We start from the raw sequence: 22,580 nt of genomic DNA on the forward strand, positions 1-22,580 counted from the left end.
CGCAAGAAGGGGGAACTTGGAAAAAGGGAGGCTTACTTTGGCGTCTCCAATAAGGGAGAGCAGCAGAGCAAGTGAAACCTGCGCAGCCACAGGAGGAGGGGAGAAACTAAAGCTGAAACGGAGATATTGTCCACTTTTGCCTGATAGATAGGAGTGCGTGCTTGGAAGGAGGGAAAAGAAGAAAGGTAGTCGGTTCCAGGACCAAGAAAAAATCCTGAGGCAAGGGCTTTGGTTGAGGAAGAACCTGACTCTTGAAAGGTTTTATAAGGCTTTGCTGGGTTCTTGTTCTGGAAATCTGACATTGTAGCCATCCTTGTTCCCTACCTAGCTATCATAATTCCCAATCCAAAGGGAATGATTGGCATCCACTTGAAGAAAGGGTTGAAGATTTGTGAAGACCTCAAACCAGAGATGGTGTGGCATTAATATTTTGAGAATGACATGACTGTAAGGGCGGGAAATAAAGTGAAAAGTGTAGAGGAGGCGGACAAAGAAAAATAGTGAAAAGAAGGCATTGAAGTGTTGGGAAAGTGGGTAAGAATCAAGATTGAAAAGTATTTCTCAGCTTTTTACAGCGAGCAGAGTGGTGCAGCGGGAGCATGTTGGGCCCATGACCCAGAGGTCGGTGGATCGAAACCATTCTCTGCTAGGCTTGCATGTTTTTCTCAAGTCCGGAGATTTTTTCCTTCTTCCTACACCTACTGAAACATCCACAAAGCAGAAATGGTAGTCAAAAGAAAGCCACCGGAGACAATCTCACAATCATTCTCATCCTCACATCTTCCTGGGGCAGGAGTATCTCATTTTCTCTGCTCCAGCTATCTTCAAAGCCCACAGAATGATGGCAAGTGCTACGCAGTCTTACTTGTCTTACACCTCAGCTGCTTACTCCCTCACTGCTTGCTTGACTCTCACTTAGAGGTGCTCAAAAAATATATGCTGAACGGAAGAAGCCTTACCGTGACCATGGCCACACACATTTCCTCAACTGCTGGTCGTTGTGGTCTTTGAATGGGATGAAGTCAAGATAAACTGTGGAAGGAAAGCATTAGAGAAAGACCTGGAATGATGGGGAATCTCCATGTGTTGGGCGGAGGCAGAGGTGGATTAATGTGATTCCACCTTGTCCTAGAGGAAGGGACATGGAGGCGAAAGTGTCCAGTTGGGAAATGCTGGGTAATGGCGGGAGAAGAGGAAGAGGAGCAGAGAGAAGAGGAAAAAGAATGGAAGATGACGAGAAAGGAGACCAGAGTGCAAGTGGAGAAAAGGAAGACATAAGGAGAGAGAAGGAAAGGAGGAGCAGTTGAGTGGAAGTTCAGGAAAGGAAGGAAAAAGTACAGGATTGTGGCGATGTGGAGTTTGAGGGAGACGGTCTTCACCAACTGAAACAAAAATAATTTCAGCCTCCCGTTTGTTTGGTTTCAGGTAAGGGACCAGGAGGGAACTTGACACTTGAGCCTAGGACTTCCTGACCTCCCGCCACATACCTAAAAGGCATCAAGCAAATACATTATGCTTCAGTCCTCTTCATCAGCTGGATGTTGCTTCTTCCTCAAATAGAAGCCGGTTTCCCTCCGCACATTTTTGTATAATTCGGGCCTGGGGCTTTTCTCCTGACTACGCGGAGGTAAAACACACCCCCTTCATACACGTGCAATCATTGATTCCAGGAATAAACTCCCTGAATCAATCTTACCCTAAGTACGCAGCCCGACTTTGATCTACTTTTACCCTCTACTTTCGCGTATTTATCGTCAATAATGCAGAGATCAACAATGACCTGCTCAGCTGCCACCGACCCCCCGATCCCCAAGGCCTGGGGTGGAATTAGGAATTACCAAGACTTCGGAAAGACCCATATGTTCCCTCACATTATGGACCACTGAGTTGATAGAGACACACACTTTTAATCTGAGCATCTATGATTCAAATCCCTGTTATTCTTCTTTTGATTTCAGCCTCACCAGATATGACCTACCACCTACCTGGAAGATCGCTGCCCAGTGGAGAATGTCTGGGGACCAAGTAAGTTAAGAATAAGAAGAAAGTACAACTTGCACATCCATCCACAGTCATACCAATAACTGCTTTGGGGCCCCAGTAAATGCCAGCCAGGTGTAATGTTGTCGTCCCTATCTGGCTGGATCACAAAGGAAAATGGCTTTATTTAATTTCTTTAGTTGTGTAAGTAATTTGCTTATTAATACCCAGTTTGGATTCGCGACTTGGTGACCTAGCTATGAGTCTTGGCTTTCACTTGTATTCGATCCAAGATTTCGTGGAGTTTCCTTTTGTACGTGAACAAGGATGTACGTGATTAGAGAAGATAAGGGTGCGATTCTTTGGACACGGAAATGCTCCTATCAAGTTTTTTCTTTAGGAAAATCTGTTTTGTAAGCAAGGTTTTGATTGCAGGAAACAGGAAGGCGTCACCAAAGCCTTGGCTCTTCTAGGGAGAATTACTTAAAAATAATAGTAGTAATTACTTAAAAATAATAATAGAATAAGAAGACCCCACGCTGTTTGGGGCGCAATCGGCGTGCTTCGTGGAGCCTTTCAGCGGCAACCATAAAGAGCCAGGTTGGAGAACAATCCAGTTTCTCTCTTTAAGGCAACAGCATTCTTCCCCAACTGGCTGTCTCAATAGGGAAAGGTGCCGTAGTCGGTAGGATTCGAACCTGCGCGGGGAAACCCCAATGGATTTCTAGTCCATCGCCTTAACCACTCGGCCACGACTACATAGCAGTTGCTCACTCTATTAGCATAAGTAGCTGCATGGAACTCCAGCTCTCTTCAAAGGATCAAATTTTCTACCAGAAAGTGTATTCGTATTAAGAAACATTTCTTATTCCTTGACATCATTTAGACAAATATCACGCTATGGCGGCAAATTGGCAAGTAACACTTCCTCCTCAGTCTGGAAGGGCACCTTATTCTGATGCTCTGCTAGAAGGAACCTAAACAGGAGACATCCTGAGAGACCAGTTTCCTGCTCTGTCAGCTTCTGATGGGGATCCTTGAGATACACACACTCAACAACTGAGACACACTCTAACATTTGTTGCAGAATTATGAGTATAACCACGATTTGAAAAACTCGAAATGACCATCAGTTTTAAAAATAAATTTTGGGACATCCATATAGTGGAAGATTCTGAAATTTCTAAAAGATTTCAGTCTTTTAGAAAACTCACAACTATTTGATTTGAAGGATTGTCCCACCTATATCAACACTTTTTTTATTTTCCTGCATCCATATGCAGGAATAACTAGGGAACAAACCTCAAATAAAACAGCTCCCCAAACCTTAAAAACGTGAAAATTCATGTTACAAATTTAAAAGACTTATAAAACTGTGCTCAGTGTTCTTTCAAAATGATTTAAAAAGAAGAAAAAAACAGTTAAATGCTAGCAAGCAAGAAGGGGTGGAGAAGTCTTCATTATTTCTAACAATCTCTAAATGGCATTGATTATTTGAGAAACAAGTTTAAGGTGAATGCTTTCACTGTGGAGTGTATTGAACAAGACAGATGATTAATCCAACTACCACTTGAGGCAAATATCAGCTCTCGAGCAACATCAATAAATAACCAATAAATCAATAAAAGACATTGTTCTGCTATTCACTTACAAACGTTGATGATTACTTTACACTGTCAAAAGCAACAACAACAAAATTAACTCATAATCCTGCAACCCAGAAACCAGCACTAGCAGAGTTTTGAAGTATTCCTCCTCTACTCCCAATATTTCATATGCAAAAGTTTTGCATAGTTGAAGTCATGTTCTTTGCATCCTGCTCTTGTCAGTGAACATTATAAACATTTTCCCAGATCAATTCCAAAGTGTTCCCAAATTTTGTTTTACTGGCTTTGTAATGATCTATTACACAGATGAAGCAAAATTCTATTTTTAAATAGCTGTTTTTTGCTATCACAATGAGAAATAAAAATAAAGATTTTTATGCAGTACGTGTTTTTCTTTGTTAAGATTATTTCCTTAAGAGGGTGCTTCTCAAACTTCGGTGGGCATCAGAACCACCTGGAGGGCTTCTTGTTAAAACAAATTGCTGGATCTCCCGGCTTCTGCCCTCCCGCCTCCTAGCAAGTTTTTAATTCTGTAGATCTGAATTCAAGCCCAAGAATCTGCATTTCTCACAAGTCCCCAGGTGGTGCACACGCTGCTGCTGGGGACAACCACTTTGATAAGACCGCTCAAGGACAACAAACTTAAAAATAAATTTACTGTGTTAAAGGTTATAAACTCCTTATGAATCTAAATGGAGGTATATAGCAAGCGCCATGGTAGTAAGACCAAATAATATTTGCAAGACTACAGTGAGGGGAGGATTATTCTTACTATCCTAAAGAAAAACATGTTTTTTAACTACCAGAGAGACAAATTCCAGCCTCGATCATGGAGATCACGTTCCTTTTGTATCTGAGATTCTCTTTAAATCTACTAGTTTATGCCCTGGGGACGCACTTCCATTCCTAGAATTCAGAGAAAGTCCTTGGTTTTGGAGTCCTTGACATTTCCATAAAAAGGAATCTAAGCCAAGTGTCCCCTTCATCATCCCATTCTCATAAACCAGATAGTCTCTGACTCAAGAATCAACCTTATTAATTTAGCTAGATTTATTCTGACATACACATGTTTGCATTTCTTTTTGGCGCTATTCTGCGTTGAGAATGTCTTCCTGCTGAGTTCGGATCCCTGGAAAACCTGTATTCTGAGTTCCTTTCCCCCGGGCTCCGGAGGCTGAAGGCTTCGTGCGGTTGGGAATTGCCTCGCGTCCTTCACTAGGACAACATGAGTGACCTTCAAAAGAAGGGGTCCGAGACCTCTCCTGCCTTGTCTTTTCCAGTTAGGACAGAAATTGCTCTCCCCCCCACCCCGCCCCCTCATTCCGAACTGTCGCCGCAGTCCGATTTTAATCGTTCTTTTGGAAGCATAAGTCAGTTTGACCCATGGAAGAGATTCCTGATTTAGATTTTAAACCTGAAAGTAAACACGGATGACTCCCCACCCCCACCCCCGCCATTTCTCACACGTTCCCTTCATTCGAGTTCCTTCTCCCATTGGTATTTGCGACTGGAGGTTGTTTAGAGCTCACTCTAAACTCAAAGCTCCCCTTCAGCAGGTTCCCGAGAATTAGGTGTGATCGTGCGTGTCCAAGATTATCACCGACTTTTGGACAAGCTCCAGCGTCTAGGAAGTTCGAGTCACTTGTCTAGGAGTATTTTATTGAATTACATCACCAGTTGGCTCTTGATTTGCCCTAGATGAGCTCTTTCATTCTCGAGGGAGTGGCCTGGACAGGCTAAGAAACGTTTTGTTGCCAGACCTACTGTTGGGGAACGTGCCACACATCCACCACTAGTTTTCACCTTAGCCCACTAAATGGCCAGCAAGTTGGTAGTCGTGGCCGAGTGGTTAAGGCGATGGACTTGAAATCCATTGGGAGCTCCCCGCGCAGGTTCGAATCCTGTCGACTACGGTTTTACCAGGAACCCTGCATGGTTAAACACGCCTCAAAGAACATGGCAGTCCCTCTTGCTACTAAAAGCACAGTGATATTCTCCTACTGGTGATTCGTCACTACCGTCAACCAAAGGGCTGTCGGGATTCATAAAAAGTAGCGACATGGACCGTTTTTGTTGAACACTTAAGATGTGATATAAGCAAGAGCTCCATAATATTTATATCTCCATTTGGTATTTAAACTGTGTGATGGCAATAAATGTATGCAGTAAAGATAGAGTTACAGTTGCAGAGTAGAGGCGTTTTTTGCATTTTCATCTGGGACAGAAAATTTATGTATCAATAAATACAAGAAAGATAAAACAAACTTCAATTTTGACCAAACTAAAAGTGATCTGTGCAGTATATAAATGATGGAGCATGAAGAGTAGATTTCACATACTGTGAAGGTCAAAGGAGTGTAATGAGACCATAAGTAGTGTTTTCACAGTACAGTATTTGCAAAAACAAACAAACAAACAGAGGTGCATAGTGTTTCACAGTTAGTGGCACTGTGAGAGAGAAAACCAACACTCTCTGGTTTTGAACAATGGAATATGTTCACATGTAGAAGCAGGAACTTCACAGAACTCATTTATTATGAAGGAGAATCTACATATGAATGTTTGGATAAGCAATTTACACATGGGCAATGTTAAGAAGAAGCAGACAGTGAATAAGATCGGTGTATGGGGGGAGAATCTTCATTGTGAGCACACTTGGAGTGAGTGATATGTGTTGGTTGTGAGAAAAAAATTTTGCTTAAAAATTCCACACACAACCTGGTATCATAAAGAGACTATTTGTGTGTGGGGGGGGGGGCGTGGGGGGGAATCTTCCCAGCCCCTAGTCCATGTGAAATGCTTGCAAATTTCTAATTCAGGAAAACAAAACAAAACAACCCACACTTCATCCAAGACAAATACTATACTAAAAAAAAAAAAAAAAAAAAAAAAAAATTCCTGAGACCTTGGCAAAACAGTACAAGAACAAATGAAAAAAAGGAAAACTTATAAACAAAGAATGTAATTAGTAAAGAAATCATTCATTAGCATGTCACTCATTTTATCTGAGAAAAAGGAATGTTTGGTGTTTTGTGCATGGCACAATGACCAGATGAATATTGCAATGAAAATATCATTATGGTTTCCCCCCCCCCAATTTTAACCTGAAGTGTGTTAAATCTGTAGATATTTTTAAAATGTAATAATGAGTCTTGCATGCCCTTTTACTTAGAGTCACCTACTTTAAGATATTCCATATTTAGATCTGCCCCCCCCCCCACCCCGCCGTGTCTGTGGTGTCTGTCTGTATTTAGTATATATAAAGCATTTATATATACTGGGTTCAGTGGCCTTGTGGATGGGGTGGAGGGCGTCAGAAATTGTGCAGGTAGAGGTCATGGGCAGAAGAGAAATTTGCTATTAACTGTATATTATCCAATACTATTAGATTTTTTTATTTCCCATATTTGAAATATTGAACAATTTCAAATATTCTTTTTAATGTGCACAGAAAATAAACTTTATTAAAAGAGTCGTTATTGCTTTTTATTAGAGTTGGTTTTCTAGTCGCAGCAGAGTGCAGGGGTTTTGTTATCTTCCACCTGTACTTAACTTACTTCTGATACTTCTCTTATTCCTTATAAAATGAATTCCATTAAACCAGAATGGAATTCCACTTCTGCCTCCTCACCCAGATGCAGATATGTTTGGACTCACAGGAGCTCACAGGAGATATCAGAGGCAAAATTGATAGCGGTCTTTTAGGTGGACAGTATTTTCCAGGGGAAAACAAGTGAAATGAAAGGATGAAGCAGGTTCCACCGAGACTTGAACTCGGATCGCTGGATTCAGAGTCCAGAGTGCTAACCATTACACCATGGAACCGCACACAGGGTGCTTCACCTCTTAATTGTCCATGACATGTCGTAGTAACTCTACTGAAACCATTTAGCTTAAACAATCAAAATTTTTAGTTACGTCCACTCACGTCATTTTCGAAGAAAATCCTAGGGGATTTAATTTTATTTATTTTTTACTTTTTATCTTATTTTTTGCGAAGGAACCCATAGGGTCCGCCCCCACCATTAACTCAGAAACTTGGTGATCCTAGTCCTCGCTTTCTTCATTAAGAAAAACAGAGTGAGCGGTTCTTATATACACCAGCACTCAACTGAACGTCTTACATCCATTATATGATTTAATACTTAAAAACTCGCTGAATTTTTTTTAGTCTTTATATAGACAGGAAAACTGAGTCTTAGAAATTTCAAGTCTTTTATCTGCACCTCTGCTCAATTTCACCCATGTGATATTTTTCTCCACAGAGATTATGTAGTTATCAGGTCCATTGCCTCTAGGAAAACAAGCTTTAATGTGTTAATTTCTGGCACAGTCACAGAAGAAACCTTGAGATAAGCTATGTTTTCGAGAAAATGGAAAAGGTATGCTTGAAGAAAAAGTCTGAATTTTGTCACCTGTAGCGATCGGTAAGGGACGCGATATTTCAGGATCAGAGACTCATCACACTCGCCTTCATCAAGAAGGTGCCCAGTGAAGGCTGCCAAATTGTACTAAAGACTTTGTGGGGTGTTTTTGTTTGTTTGTTTGTTTTACTGCTATTCCACAGACACCGTTTTCTTAGATCCGGCGCGCTTCCTTAAACACTAGGTTTCTTGGGCGGGGTCGGTGGATCCCTCCGCGTCCACGCAGCCAATAGAGCCCCTGTCTCCCTTCCAGCTCGCTTGGTCTCTCGCCTCCTTTCGGCTGCACTCACCGAGGCCTCCCAGCAGCAAGTTTCTGTCGCGATTTCCACAGAACTTTAGCCGAGTTGCGCTTTGGAATTTGTGTTGGTGGAATTCCGGGGATGCTGGCTCCTTTCCCAGCACTCGTCCCAGTAGATGTGTATATAGGCATTCTCCTACGACTGCATAAATGACTTCTAACTCCATGGAAGGACATCTGCCTCCTTAAATGAGGCGGCGCAGCGACTACCCGGGGAAAACAAATGTCCGCCCTCAGGACTGTTCTGAGAGTTCAGTGACAGAGGCCTCTGCGATGGCAGCGAGAACGTCGCCACGTACGGCCCTCCGCCTCTCACTCACAGCAGCTTCCTGCAGTCTGGTGCACTCGCCCACGCGGCGGAAGACAACGGAATGGAACTCTCCTGCTAACTGAGATGAACAAAATTGCAAAGGGGGCCCACTTCTCCTTCCAGTAGTCTCAGTGATTACAAACAAACACACGAGGATCTTGCAAAACATCAACCCTGTGCAAAACCCTTATAGTGCGGACCTACTAAGGGCTATAGGAACTTGTACCAGACTCTGAGTTGTGTTCGCCCAACACAACTGCATATGATCTCCAGCGCGTGAAGAAAGTATTATCCGTAACTCACAAGAGCACAGAACAAAAACCATAGCCAAAGGAAATAATTGTAAAGGGAATGTAGAACTAACTCTTGCAGAGTCCAGAGATAAAACCTTCCCACCTTTCCTAAATAAGCCATTCTCTCAGGCCGGGTGATAAACGATGTCACCTCTTTGTCTAGGGCTACCATATATATATGTATATGTATATGTGTGTGTATATATATCAGAAAATCAGGAAGAAGGAATGGGATAAGAAGAAATTAGAAATGAAACAAATCAAAGAATTCAAACAGAGATTTTTTTAAGTTCTTACTGTGGAAAAAATTCATTACATTAGCACCTTTTTCAAATCATTTGTTTAACTAGTTTTACTGAATTCCTGTGAAGGATCAGATGCTGTGCAAGGTGCTGGAGGCATAAAGATAAATAAGATAAGTGCGCAACCCCTGTCCTCGTGGAGATTCGTATCTACTAGGAAGGAAGCTCTATCAACGTGTACATAAAACAAAGCCTAGCCAGGAATAGGTTGGAGAAAGCGCTTGTAACGCAGACTAATGGCACAGGTATGATGGAAAGCTAAAATACAAATAAAATGGAATTTGGTTTGCACAAGAATTAATACTGCTACTCTGCAGAAAGTGCTGGTCCATGATCTTCCATACACAAAATGCATAATAAGAGTGCAGCATATGGATCCTGATTGTAAAAGGAGTGGTTTATCTTGGGCAGCAACAATATAGTAACATATAAAAGAGAAAATTAAAGAATAAGCTCCATAATGGACTTAGAATTATGGCTCAGACAAGCCCCATTGCTGTTTACTTTTAGGAGGACATGCCAGCATCAGTATGTGAATGTGAAAAACAAGTAGGGCATTGCTGGTGAACATAGGAGCTTCCAGTGGGGCTTTTATCCTTAATATATTGGTGAGCATTGGTTGCCATGAGGGAAAAAGGCATTGAGCCCATGTAGAAAAGCTGCTTGTACTAGTTAAAAAGAATTTGCTTGGGACCTCATGGCCACCGAAAGGCATTTAATGCATTTTTCAAAATAATAAAATTAAGTTGACATTTTCCTCTCTCTCCCTTTAATAGATTGTGAAGTTATTAGGGGAGACTTCTAAAACCTTTGTTTCTTTAGCACCCCATGGCAAATGGAATGGGAACTTAGGCACTCTCTCACACCAAGATGAACCTAGACACAAAACACAGCACTTAGCAAACCATACCAGGGAATTCACAAAATTATTGAAGACTCTGTGCCTTAGGCTAAGAGTTTCTCCTTTATATCATGTAGCCTAATTGTAACTATTAAAAAATGAAATCACTCAAGTAAAATTAGGCATAAAGCTGCTAAAGAAACATCTTTAAATTCAGGCTCCATGATTCATTAGCCCCAATATTGTAACTTAGGAGGCAAAGTTGCACACACGCCTGAGGCTGAGATTCTAGTCAAACCAGTTCTGAGTGTCTCTCTCATCTCAGAGTGGTTATGGGATGTGGGTTCCTGACTACGCAGTTTTGGGAAGCCAGAGTTAGACATCTCTAGGTCAGGACCAGTGGATGGAACCAGGCTCATTTTTAAGCACAGGGTGATCAGAATCTGCACTGCAGCTTATCCTCAATCTTTATCCACCGTTTCCTATGAGACAAATTATGTTTGAATTACATTTTCCTCATTTCTTTTGAGGAAGGAAACATAAATTTCTAAGTAGCAGCATGTCCCTAAAGTCTCAATGAATATTCTAAAGCTTGTATAAATTAAATATATTTTTTTCCCGAGGCTTTTCTTGTTGCAGTTGTCCAATTGGAGGGAGCACCTGGTATCTCCAAGTCATAGCTGTTACATAAATCATGCTCTATCCAGAATTTCTTGCTTCTGGAAGTTTAAGAAATGGAGAAGAAAATCCAGAAATTGATGGAAGTACAAAGAGAAAGATAAAAATCACAGTCTTGGTGGGTTATTTTTGCACAATACACCTCTCTGAAAAACTAATTAAAAACACACATGAAAAAATAGCCATAAGACAAAGGAATGCAATTCATATAATATACATACATATATAAGGAACCGTGCACATATCAACTTCTGGATTCCAACTTTTTCCAAGCACACGTGGAGTTATCCCAAACTTGACATTTTACCAGGCCACAAAGCAAGTCTCCAAAAACAACAGGGTTAGATACATGCTATTATTTCAGAACAATAAAATTATGCCAAAAATCAAAACATAAAAATTAAAATTTGTATTTGTTTACAAAATAATAAATATGCTTCTAAATAATTTATGGTTTAAAGACCAAATGTCAATCAAAATTAGGAACTATTTTATATAACATTGTAAGTCAACTATACGTCAATAAAAATATTGACAAAAAAAGAAAGAAATTAGGAACTATTTTGAAATAAATGATAATAAAAATAGTGCATGTCAAGACATGTACTGTGCAGCAAGAAGGGTACTTAGAGGGTAAGTACCCTAAATATTCTAGAAGGGTACCTTAAACACATATGTATAAATAAAATAAATGCTAAAGAGTAATTAAGCATTCATTACCTGAAATTAAGAAGCAGCCACTAATTTAAATTCAATTGAAACTAGGAAAGGAAATAATGAAGCAAAGAGCAGATAGTAATGCAATAGAAAATAAATACAAAATGGACTCAGAGTGTTCATCAAAAAGAAAGCACAGCTAACACTTTTAGGAACGGAAATGGACTATGTTGAAGACAAATCATCCAGTGAGTTTGTGTCCATTAACCCAAACAACAAAGAAACAAGTGGTTGTGGAGAAAGCTTTAATATTTGACTCCTAGGGACTACTCAGGCTGTAAGCTCCAGGAGCGCTCATGGAAACTCTATGGCTTTTGGAAGAAATCTTGTGACAGTCACATACTTAAAATTTAAAATGTATGGTTGCCTTATGAGTAATGCATTTGAATGCAAAAATTAAGTAATGCACTTTGAAAATGAAAAATAACCAACAAAACTAACAACAAAAATGGTAATCTCTTTTTTCTTTTTGATTTCTTATTGTGACAAAATATACGTAACATAAAATTGACCATTTTAACCATTTTTAAGTGTACTGTTCAACGGAATTAAGCACATTCACATTGCTGTGCAACCATCATCACCATCTATCTCCAGAACATTTTTCATCTTCTCAAACTGAAACTCTGTATCCATTAATTAATAACTGCCCATTTCCCCCTCTTCCCAGCCCTGGGCAGCCACCATTCTACTTTCTATCTCTATGAATTCACTCTAAGTATCTCATATAAGCACATTTATACAGTATTTGTCCTTTTATTACTGGCATATTTCACTTAGCACAATGTCTTCAAGGTTCATTCATGTTGCAGTATGCACCAGAATTTCACTCCTTTTTAAGGCTGAATAATATTTCATTGTATGTATATTTTGTATGTTTGTACATTTTGTTGATCCATTCATCCATCAGTGGACACTTGGATTGCTTCTGTCTTTCTGCTATTGTTAATAAAGCTGCTATGAACATGGGTGTACAAACATCTGTTTGAGCCTTTGCTTTCAATTATTTGGGGTATACTAAGAAGTGCAATTGCTGGAACATATGATAATTCTATTTTTAATTTTTTGCAACTTCATTGAGATATAATTGACATATAACATTGTGTAAGTTTAAGGTGTACAACATAATGATTTGATATATGTATATATTGTGAAATGATTACCACAATAAGGTTAGTTAACACTTCACTAAAAGGAGTATGAAGGTGGCAAATAACACCCAAAAGGATGTTCAGCATCATTAACCATTAGGAAATGCAAATTAAAATAACAATGAGGTATCATTACACACCTATTTAAATGGTTAAAATTAAAGATACAGACAACATCAGTGGCTGGTGAGGATGAGGAGCAACTAGAAATCTCATTCATTGGTGATATTAAAGAAAAGTACAGCCACTCTGGAAAACAGTTTGACAATTTCTTATAAAGTTATACACTTGCCATGTACCCCAGCAATTGCACTTCTAGGAATCTATTCAAGAAAAATGAAAATGTACATACGCTAATGTTAATAGCTTTTTTCCCCACAATTGCCAAAAACTGGAAACAACCCATATGTCCTTCAATGGATAGGTGAAGAAATAAACTGTGGTACACCCACACAATGGAATTCTATTCAACTGCAAAAAGGTACAAAATTTTGATATATGCAACAACTTGCATAAATCTCAAGGCATGTTCTATCTTAAGTGAAAGAAGCTAATCTCAAAAAGCTAATCTTACATTTTGTATGATTCAGTTTCCATAAGATTCTCAAAAAATTCAAACAAAGCAACAGAAAACGTATCTGGTTATCCAACTGTTATGTACGGGATTAGGAGGTGACTATAAAGGGATAACACAAGGGAGGTTTATGGATTGATGGAACTGTTCTGTATCCTGATTATGGTAGTGGTTACACGAATATATGAGTATAATTTCAAAAAGCCAATATTACTCTATGACAAAATTTTTAATAAAATAGAAGTAGCTTAACACTTTCACCAACGTGTCTCTTTGGGGAGGGTTTTGGGGAGAGAAAAACTCAGACACCCTTGAGCCTTGTACAAGGATGGGAGCTGGGAATTACTAAGGCTCTACTAGGGCAAACTTCTTGAGGGAGTAATTTGTTCTTTCTTTGTTTTTCGCCGGAAGCACGTTTTTGGCAGGCTGGGGCAGGTGCACTCTCCGTCGTAGGTTAAAATCTCAGTCGTAATCGGCAGGATTCGAACCTGCGCGGAGAGACCCCAATGGATTTCTAGTCCATCGCCTTAACCTCTCGGCCACGACTACTGATGTGGAAAGAGAAGGTTCTCTTTATAAAACGATATGTGGCAGATATAAAGATAAGACTCCTGTGTAGATAAAAGTGTGTGCAGCGAGTTGGGCAAAAACACTCAGGTGAATGAAAGCTTGGGGAGGGAAGTCAAACTCTCTCCGGCAGCCACGACATTTAGGAGAACTGGGATGAGAGTACTCGCTGTACAAGTATCTTTGTTCAAAGTTCAGGTCAGTTCACCAACTAGCGCCTGCCTCCCTCGCAGATGAGTTGGGTTCATGCTGGGTGCTGGGGTCTCCGAAACAGGAACCAAATTTACTCAGCACCGAGGTGAAATCAGCGTAATCCTACTTTTAGGCGTGGTGGGACCAACCCTTCTGCTAGAACTTCTAGCCTGCTCGATGAATGATACTGTGCTCAACGGGTTTCAGGGAAGGAAATGTTCCCTCTGATTTGTGTCTAAGGTGGAGGGAGAGAAAAACGACGTTGAAAATCTCCTCTGGATTCCCTCACTCGTTGTTCCTAGGCTCCTAATTTAGGCCCAAAGTGTTAATCTCACTGTGTTTGGGAAAGTGCTTTGCAGATGCAAATACGCTTTCCCTTTCCAGACACGTTAAGAAGAGGCATAGCCGGTCCTTGAGTTTCATTTTCTGTGAGATCGTAGCTGCTTTCTAAAAAATGGGTTGCGTGGTTCAGTTTTTTGGGGGCAATGCAAGGGCTCGTTTTCTCTAAATGTAACCCATACTGCACGTTTCCCGTTCTCCTTTTTACGTTTGTAACTCACTGGTTCCTTCAGCAGAATTTCCAGATGCTCTGCAGAAATGATTCAGAATAGAATGGTTAAATGCAGATGCTGGATCCCAAGATGCATATATAGATCCCCATTTTATGACCAACAAACTGTTAATGGGTAAGAGGTGAGAGCTGATGAATAAGATGTATCTTGAGAAAGCTGGTAGGTAATTGCTTGGATTTAATACATTATATTTAACCAGACGTAACAAAGTGTTCTTTAAATAGAGTTCTATTCAATTCAGATATCACTGAGAAAGCCTTATGGGGGGGGGGGGTAGATCTAATTAAATATCAAATAATTTACTTTTATCTATATCCAGAAAAGATCAATAATACCATGACTAACAGAAGAAATCTGGTCATGAAAAGCAAGTGCATCACTCACCTGTGTGCTCATAGATTCAGAGCATTTCTAATGTGTTTTTCCATTGGCAATTTTGGAAAATTCCCAACCATTTGCATTAAGAGATTGCCAAATATATTTAAAATCTTTATCTTCTGTCCATGTAGGAGTATTTTTGGGGCAGACCTGTGTCATGAGGGTTCCTAAAACATTTTTTTAAAGTTACAATTTTTTGTTATGAAAATAAAAGCCCATAAAAGATTAGTTTATCAAAGTATGCATACAAAATAATTTTAAAAGTCTAATTAAATATTAGCAGGTGATGGGGGGAGAGACACCTCCATGGATTCTACAAACTTCTAACTAGCATCAATTATTCAAGAAACAAACTCAAGGCCCACGTGATTGTGAAGGGCATTGAAAAAGACAGTTGCTCAAACCAAAGACTACTGAGGTAACATTCAGTAACCTCAAAGTCCTTGAGTCTACGTTTAGAGAATTCGTCTTTCTTGTGCCAAGTAAAATAAGTTTCTCCTTCTTGAGAAAACTTGGGTAATGATGACTAACACACTGGGGGTGGGGTGGAGAGAAACCAGCAAAAGCAGCACTTTGGTTTATCTCTCCCTCAGTATTTTGAATGCAGAAAAATGTGAATAGTTGAAGTCATACAGGATATGAATTGTGCCAATATCTTCCAGATAGAAACCACCAGGAATACATATGCATTTGAACAAGTTGGACATAGAACTCCTTGTAGCAATTGAGAACACAGTGGGGAAGCATGGGTACATCCTAGTAAAAGAGTACTAAAAAGTACTTAAAGAATTTAGTCTTGTGTTGGGCGATTTGGCAAAAGAGTTAAAGAATCAGGACTTTGTTTTAGATTAAATGCTGTCTGGAAGTAAGGGGTGATTCTGTGATTAAATAGCTTAAATTTAGGATTAGGATTTAAAATCTTATCCTGAAGGAAGGAAGAATAGACCAATGCTAAAACTATGATTGGCAGAAAACCGTAGTCATTTTTTGGCATGTGTATTTACCAAGATAAGGAGGTTTGGGGTCATTTTTGTGGTTTGAACAATGTTTTTGTGCAAGTGTGTGTGTGTGTGTGTGTGTGTGTTTCATGTTTGTGTTCGTATTCAGACATGATTACAAAGTGATCTTAATTTTGTCTTGATCCACCATGGTCATAGAATGGCCTTGTCTGACATTGGTGTTCTGTGAAATTGTTTCTGTTCAACAAAAGGACATCAAGTCCTAGCTGATAGTACCAGGTCAGCTCCCAAATGTCAAGGGCTGCTTTTATCTCTCTAAATTGTGTATTTTACTAATTTAATTGAATATTATATCAATATTTTTTCAGGAGCTTTCTAAATGTTATTTTAGTGGCTTTGTAATGTTCCATTATTCAGATGAAGTAAGAATTAATGAAATATTCCCCTTTGTCGGACAGCTATGTAATTTCTGCTGTGCTACTGTTATCAATTTTTTTAAAATACCATCATTGTTTTTGTGCACCAAATGTTTTTCTTCAGTTAATATTAATTCCCTAGAACAGTGTTTTACAAAACGAATTACTGATTCAAGTGTTATCAAGCTTAAAATTAGCTGAAATGAGTGTATTTGGTAAGTGTTATGGTTTCAGGAACAAATAACATCTTGTGAGATTATAAAGAAGGGAATAATTACTCCTGTTACACCAGAGGAAAAGAGAAGCTGGTGAAATTTAACTATGAATGAGACTTTGGGGGATATGGACTTGAGAAAACTTTTCCCTTGTAATCTGAAAATGTGTTGGTATTTACTTGTTTGTGTCCTAGCAACACACTTCGATTCCCAGAATGGGGATTGGCAGTCTAAATTAACTGTCCCTGCCATACCCAGTAACAGGAAGCTGGCTCAAAATCCTCCTCTCATGAACCGCATAATCTCTAAACCCAGAATCAACCCTATTTATAATAAAACTTAATTTTACATAGCTTTATTTACATGTTTCTACCTGTCCTTTGAGCTTTGTGCGTGACAGAACGTAGCTAAGGCCGGCTCTTTGGAAAACTTGCTCTCTGGGATTGTGCCTTTTCTTCTGTGGCCGCGGACTTCCCTCTTCGGTACGTTCTCGCGTGCTTCACTAAGGAGCAGAGAAGTGAACTTTGTCTGAGCGGGTTGGAGACCGTCCCTGAATCCTCCTTTTCAGTAAGGAAGAGAGCTGGTCAGCTCCCCACCGACTCTCAGCCAGCATTCCCCGCACGTGAGACTTGGAATAGTCCTTTGGGCCAGGGGAAGGGCAACCCAGTTTACTGTTATCAAAGTCAGTTACCGGTTAGCTGTGAAAGCAAACGCAGACGACCCCGATTCTTTCGAGTGCCCTTCATTCCGGGTCCTTCTCCCACTAGCATTTCCAAGTCTGAGGCTGCCTGGAGGTGCCACTCAGCTCCGGCCCGCGTCTCCTCAGTTCCCGAAACTTGGACTTGAACCGACACGTCCTCAAAGACAAGAGGCTGGAGTGTAAACTCTGTGGTCAAGGAAGCTTGACCAGATCTACCTCCCACCTCCCCAGTCCTTAGGCTGCCGGAAGGAGCTGAGGAGCTAAGGAAGTGATGCGCGGCGTGGTCCTGGGAAGAAGCCGAGCACTGGGAGAGAAACCACGGCCCGGAGGAGAGGATGGGGAGTGGGCTGCGGGTGTGAACGCACAGGCTCTCAATACCCAGGCTCCTAGGCTCTAGGGCTGCAAGAACTTTTTCACTCAACTCAAACTTCAGCTCTGGTCTAACATGTCCTTTTTCTGCTTTGCGTTTTTGCAGACAGTCGGTTCAGAGATCGCGTTTTGTCTTGTAATTTTCAGAATTAATTATTTTCATTTCCAAAATGAAATGGCCTGAGCTTTCTTCTCTTCCTTCCACAACCCTCCTCCAGTTTCTCAGATCACAACCACTCGCCTGCTCCGGGTCAACAAACCTTGGACTCTCCCGCACTTGAGTTTCACCCTCAATGACCTCACCTGTAATTCATCCCTTTCTGTCCTCAAAGACATCAACCCACGTGACCGACGGTCGCTAAATGAGCCAGTGCGACTGGACCATACGGTCTCACAGAAAAGCGGCAGCGAATAAAAAGGTGTCTTTTGATCTCAGCGCAAAGAGTCACCAAAAGAAAATTCCCGAGTTAGAAAACCTGGGATCTCTCCAAAGCTCCCTGGACGCATTTAAAAACGGTAGCCCTCTCCTTCAAGAGAGAGGGCGAGAGTGGGATTGCGTTGCTCCATGAGCCCATTGGCAAAACAACATACGAATTCATCTTTTTCAAAAAGAACACAAGTACGAACAAGAAGGCCCCCCAGATCGAAAGAGAGAACTCCAGACTGGAGCTAGAGGAAAGGGAGTTGTGGGGCTGGCCACATATTTACAATACCTCCCAACGTCATTTGCTGGAAGTTCCTCAAATTCCATTTTTGCGAAGCCAACCGTCCCGAGAGTGGACTTGGAGAGACCAAATGAAACTGCACAAACTATTTATTTCATGACAACGAATGACATTAGTCACTGAAAGGCTCAGAAATTCCCCCATGCTGGGCATTGCGTGTCCCTTGCATTGTCTTATTTGTTTTTGTGTTTCTTGAACTTTCACGGTGACTGGAACAGATTAAATCTCCACGAATTGTATTTATTGATAAGCAAATAAATGATCAAAAGTCTTTGGGAGCCAGCCAAGGCCCGTATGTTGTCGGGCTCTGTGGCGCAATGGATAGCGCATTGGACTTCTAGTGTGGAAGCTAAGGCATTCAAAGGTTGCGGGTTCGAGTCCCGCCAGAGTCGCGGATGTTTTGTCACCAACTGGATGCCCTTGGCAACAGTCGGTCCATTCCTGTATGAATTGAACGTTTTCTCCACAGTCAGCGAATACGAGGTCCCTACATTTCTCACTGCCGATATTTCTACTTTCTGGTGTTTACATTTGAGGAGCTTCTTCATAAGCATCCCCACGTGTGTCAACAGTGATTTGATGAAAAAATTATATATCCTACCCATCTTTTGTGTGTATATACATGATAGCAGGAGAAGAGAAAGAATCAGAAAGCTAGATATCAGGGAGAATTGTTGGGGCTTAAATTATACTTGAAATCCTATGGGAGGAAAAGTGGATTCTGTCACTCTCAAAGTTGAAAGTGTCATTCTCATTCCTTGGAGTGGCTACATATTGTAAGTAGAGCTGTTACTAGAGCCCAGGACTTCTAAAAAAGAACTTCTAAGCACCCAAAATTGGGTCAGTGGATAGACAGATTATATTGATACTAATAAGAATGCAGTAATAAGGCAGAAGTAGAAACGGATGTGTGCATGGGTCATTCTCTGGGTCCAAAGATAAACAGTCACAGATAGGACATTCATAAGAAATGTGGTCTGTCACAATGAGAAAAAAAACTTTTTTTTTTTTTTTGCTTGAATGCTTTGCTTAGTCTTGGGGAGTTCGTTCTAATAATGCCAACGTTTCAGGCCATAACTGTTTCTTATGTCACTTCCGTGCATTCCTTAGGAAACCATAATTATGAGTAAAAGTAACTGATTCATAGGAGAAGAGGCTGGTGATCCTTTCCTGGAAGAAAAATGTGAGGTAACTGGATGTGAACCCAGCCGTGGAAGTAATGGTCCTGGCTTCTGTACTAGGATGACAACACAATGTCTACACTTCTGTGGCAGAAAATTGGAAAAAGAACAGAATGCTAGGAATCGCTTGGAGAAGAATGGCACCATGCAGAATTTAGTGGGAAATCAAGAAAGGGCCAATGATGGCTCTTGCAGGAGGTCAGTCAGCATCTCCTCAGTTTGGACAAGGCACAGCTGCCCTGGGCTCTGGAATTCTGGGCTAGTTTCACCACAACTCTTTATCACTTGGAGAGCAGTTGTTTCTTTTTCCTTAACATACTCGAGGCATTAGTATACTCTATCTGCAGAATCCCACTTAAAACCTTACTTCTTATTGTTAAGAGTATTTTGTCTCTAAGAATTTTTACTTCAGAGCAATGCAAATTCATTTAAAATTAAATAGGCTAAAATTATGCATTTGAAAGCTAAGATGTGAATATGGCTAACTCAGCACCTGGTCCCAGGGGAGGAGACTAAAACTGGCTCTGGTCTTGGATGTGAACAAAGTCTTTGATGAAGGAAAGATCATAAGTTTGGACCCTAATAACTAAAAGATTAATAATATCCAGAGAACCAAGGGAATATAAGATCTGCACAGACTTGAAGACAGTACCAAAAATGTCTAAATAAGTTTTAGTGACCACTCTTGCTTGGCAAAGAAGGAGCTTCTTTGGGAGGATAGGGAAAGGAGGAAGTTAGTCTATGAGAACAAGAACTAAAGTGGAGGGAAATGGCTTTGCCTAAAAAGGATTTAATAAAAAAAGTTTTTAAATGGCTTTGCCCAGTTCCCCATCTGGAATAGTGGACTGTCACTGACAAAAAAAATCCACAGACATAACCATAAAGTTCTATTTTCTGATCCATCATCCATAGACCAAATGGTCAAGACACTACCAAAAAAAAAAAAAAAAAATCAGTTTCCTTTATAAAGTGAAATGGCCACTTCAATTTTCTTTTAAAAATAAATAAATGACCTAGACAATATTATTGTATTATAATCCTCAAACTTGCTAAGAGACTAGAACTTAATTACTCAAACCACTAAAAAGAAATCATAATTACTCTAAGCTAAGAAGTTAGCCTACTACAGTTTCATGGATACTGGCAGAAGATATGAGACTCCTGGATGAGAGACAAAGGACAGTTTATTATTCACCACAATATCAGTAGCCAGATAACATCATTTGAACTGATTCCCCAAGTATCATATCCCCACAGGGATCACTGGGAGGACATCTTGGAGGCTGGCTACCAGATATGTCTAAGTGTGGTCTTCTTTGTATTTATCCAGCTTGGTTGTAGTAGGGCTTTTTGAATATTCAGATCAATTTGCAGTCATTATCTTTTCAAATGTGGCTTCTTTCCAATCTTTTCTCTCCTTGCCTTCTTGGCTGTAACTGTCAATGTGCTATGCCTTCTCAACTTCTTGATTGTGTTTTCCTTTAATAACCTTTTTATTCTGGATATTTTCATCTTACCAGTTTATTAATTCTCTTTTTGCTAATTTGTTTTAAAACCCATCCATTACATTCTTAAATTATTTTTTAAAGTTTTGTTTTAAAGTTTATATTTTCTTTTTCTATTTTCAGGTAGGGTTTTTTCTGAGTCAAAATTCTTAATTTTGTGTGTCATTTCCTTTGACTATATTAAGTTCAGCTAATTTTGAATCACTTTGTTGGACTACCATTGTATGGATTCCAGGAGGGTCTGTTTCTATTGTCAGATGTTTCTCATAGTTTTGGTCAGTTTTGTTGGTGCTTTGGAAATCTGCCATCAGAAATGAAGTGTTTTACCAAAGAATAATGGATTGCATACTTTTCTTTTAAACCTCCCCTTGCCATGGGACCACTGGTAAAGTAAAGTAAGATCACTTGAAACAATATGTACTGGTTTGAAGACTATGCTTTTAAGTCATAGTATGCTTTCCAATAGTCATCAAATTTTGGAATAAATTGAAGCATTGCTAGCTTGATTCAGTTCAACTTAAAATTTTTAGATGGATTAGAAATTACATGGAGTTTCTATAACAAACATTATCCATATTAAATTAAGATATTGAGATAGAAATTACATATTTTATTGTATGTCCTCTGAAAACTCACTGATACTATAGTAAAAAGATTTTTTAAAGCACAACTGTGGGAAGAACACAAAAGAAGTGAAAAGCAAGAAACATTAAAGCTGAAAAACAGGTGGACAAATAGTAATAGACTTCACAGAAACAACCTGATTTATACCAAAGATTCTTCAAAAAGCTCTGGAACTGAGAGCACTATGTACTGGAGGCTAAAGGGAAACTTAAAGCAGATTGTCTAAAATTTGAGAAGCAATTAGATTCCTAAATTCTCTGCACTTATACATACTGACTGTTTGGCCTTCCACCACCCAGGAAAAAATCTGGAGATTTATTCTTCAAAGAAAATAAAGAATGGGGTTAGACTGTTACAGATGAGGATCTGAGTACCATAGTGAGATCAGGAGAGATTAAGCATCTTGGTGTATAGGAACGCTGAAGGGCGAAATGCCTAGCTCTTTTTCCTCACCTTACTCTCAGATCTCTGCCAGTTAGGGCTTTACCCTGCTGGCAGGACTGAAAAAAAACAGACTTTCAAAAATGAAAGGTAAAAATAGTAAGAATCTATATATGGGGCAACCGATGTAAGTTGGGAAAGTCTAACATAACAGATAAGCATATTGAAGGCTCTTTTCACCATTACCTTGACTTTGAGTTATTTTTATAACCTAAAAAAAATAAAAACAAAAAAACCCTTAAGAACACTCTCCACTAGAACAGTGGAGCAATTAAACGAACAAAAAATAGATTATAAACAGGTGAGCAAAGAGAAGATTGAGATGACAGCTGTGCAGCAGGTCCACAGAGCAACCAGTTCAGACTGCAAGCAAGTAGAGGTCAGCTGGAAAAATAGCTTCAAGAAAACTATTTGAACTGATATATTACCTGATTTGATTGATCTTGTGGAAAGCTCTACTGAAAGCTATTTGGCAGTTAAGGAAGAATTAGCAATTACCAATAGATGTGAAGGAACTTAGGCACATTAAAGTTTTTCTTTTTAAAGTTTGCCTTTTTAGGC

At 39.8% G+C, this 22,580-nt stretch overlaps 5 non-coding genes across 5 annotated transcripts; 2 read left to right on the forward strand and 3 right to left on the reverse strand.

Moving 5' to 3' along the window:
* Positions 1 to 2,657: 2,657 nt before the first annotated feature.
* On the reverse strand, positions 2,658 to 2,739 carry TRNAS-AGA (transfer RNA serine (anticodon AGA)). The gene has a single exon. It is a non-coding gene; the product is annotated as a tRNA-Ser (tRNA).
* A 2,679-nt stretch (positions 2,740 to 5,418) lies between these two features.
* Positions 5,419 to 5,500, forward strand: TRNAS-UGA (transfer RNA serine (anticodon UGA)). The gene has a single exon. It is a non-coding gene; the product is annotated as a tRNA-Ser (tRNA).
* Positions 5,501 to 7,340: 1,840 nt separating this feature from the next.
* Positions 7,341 to 7,412, reverse strand: TRNAQ-CUG (transfer RNA glutamine (anticodon CUG)). Its single transcript has one exon. It is a non-coding gene; the product is annotated as a tRNA-Gln (tRNA).
* A 6,230-nt stretch (positions 7,413 to 13,642) lies between these two features.
* Positions 13,643 to 13,724, reverse strand: TRNAS-AGA (transfer RNA serine (anticodon AGA)). Its single transcript has one exon. It is a non-coding gene; the product is annotated as a tRNA-Ser (tRNA).
* Positions 13,725 to 18,571: 4,847 nt separating this feature from the next.
* Positions 18,572 to 18,660, forward strand: TRNAR-UCU (transfer RNA arginine (anticodon UCU)). Its single transcript is given in 2 exon segments — positions 18,572 to 18,608; positions 18,625 to 18,660. It is a non-coding gene; the product is annotated as a tRNA-Arg (tRNA).
* The last annotated feature ends 3,920 nt before the right edge of the window (positions 18,661 to 22,580 follow it).

Source organism: Balaenoptera ricei, chromosome 11, assembly GCF_028023285.1.
Source record: "Balaenoptera ricei isolate mBalRic1 chromosome 11, mBalRic1.hap2, whole genome shotgun sequence".
NCBI lineage: Eukaryota > Metazoa > Chordata > Mammalia > Artiodactyla > Balaenopteridae > Balaenoptera > Balaenoptera ricei.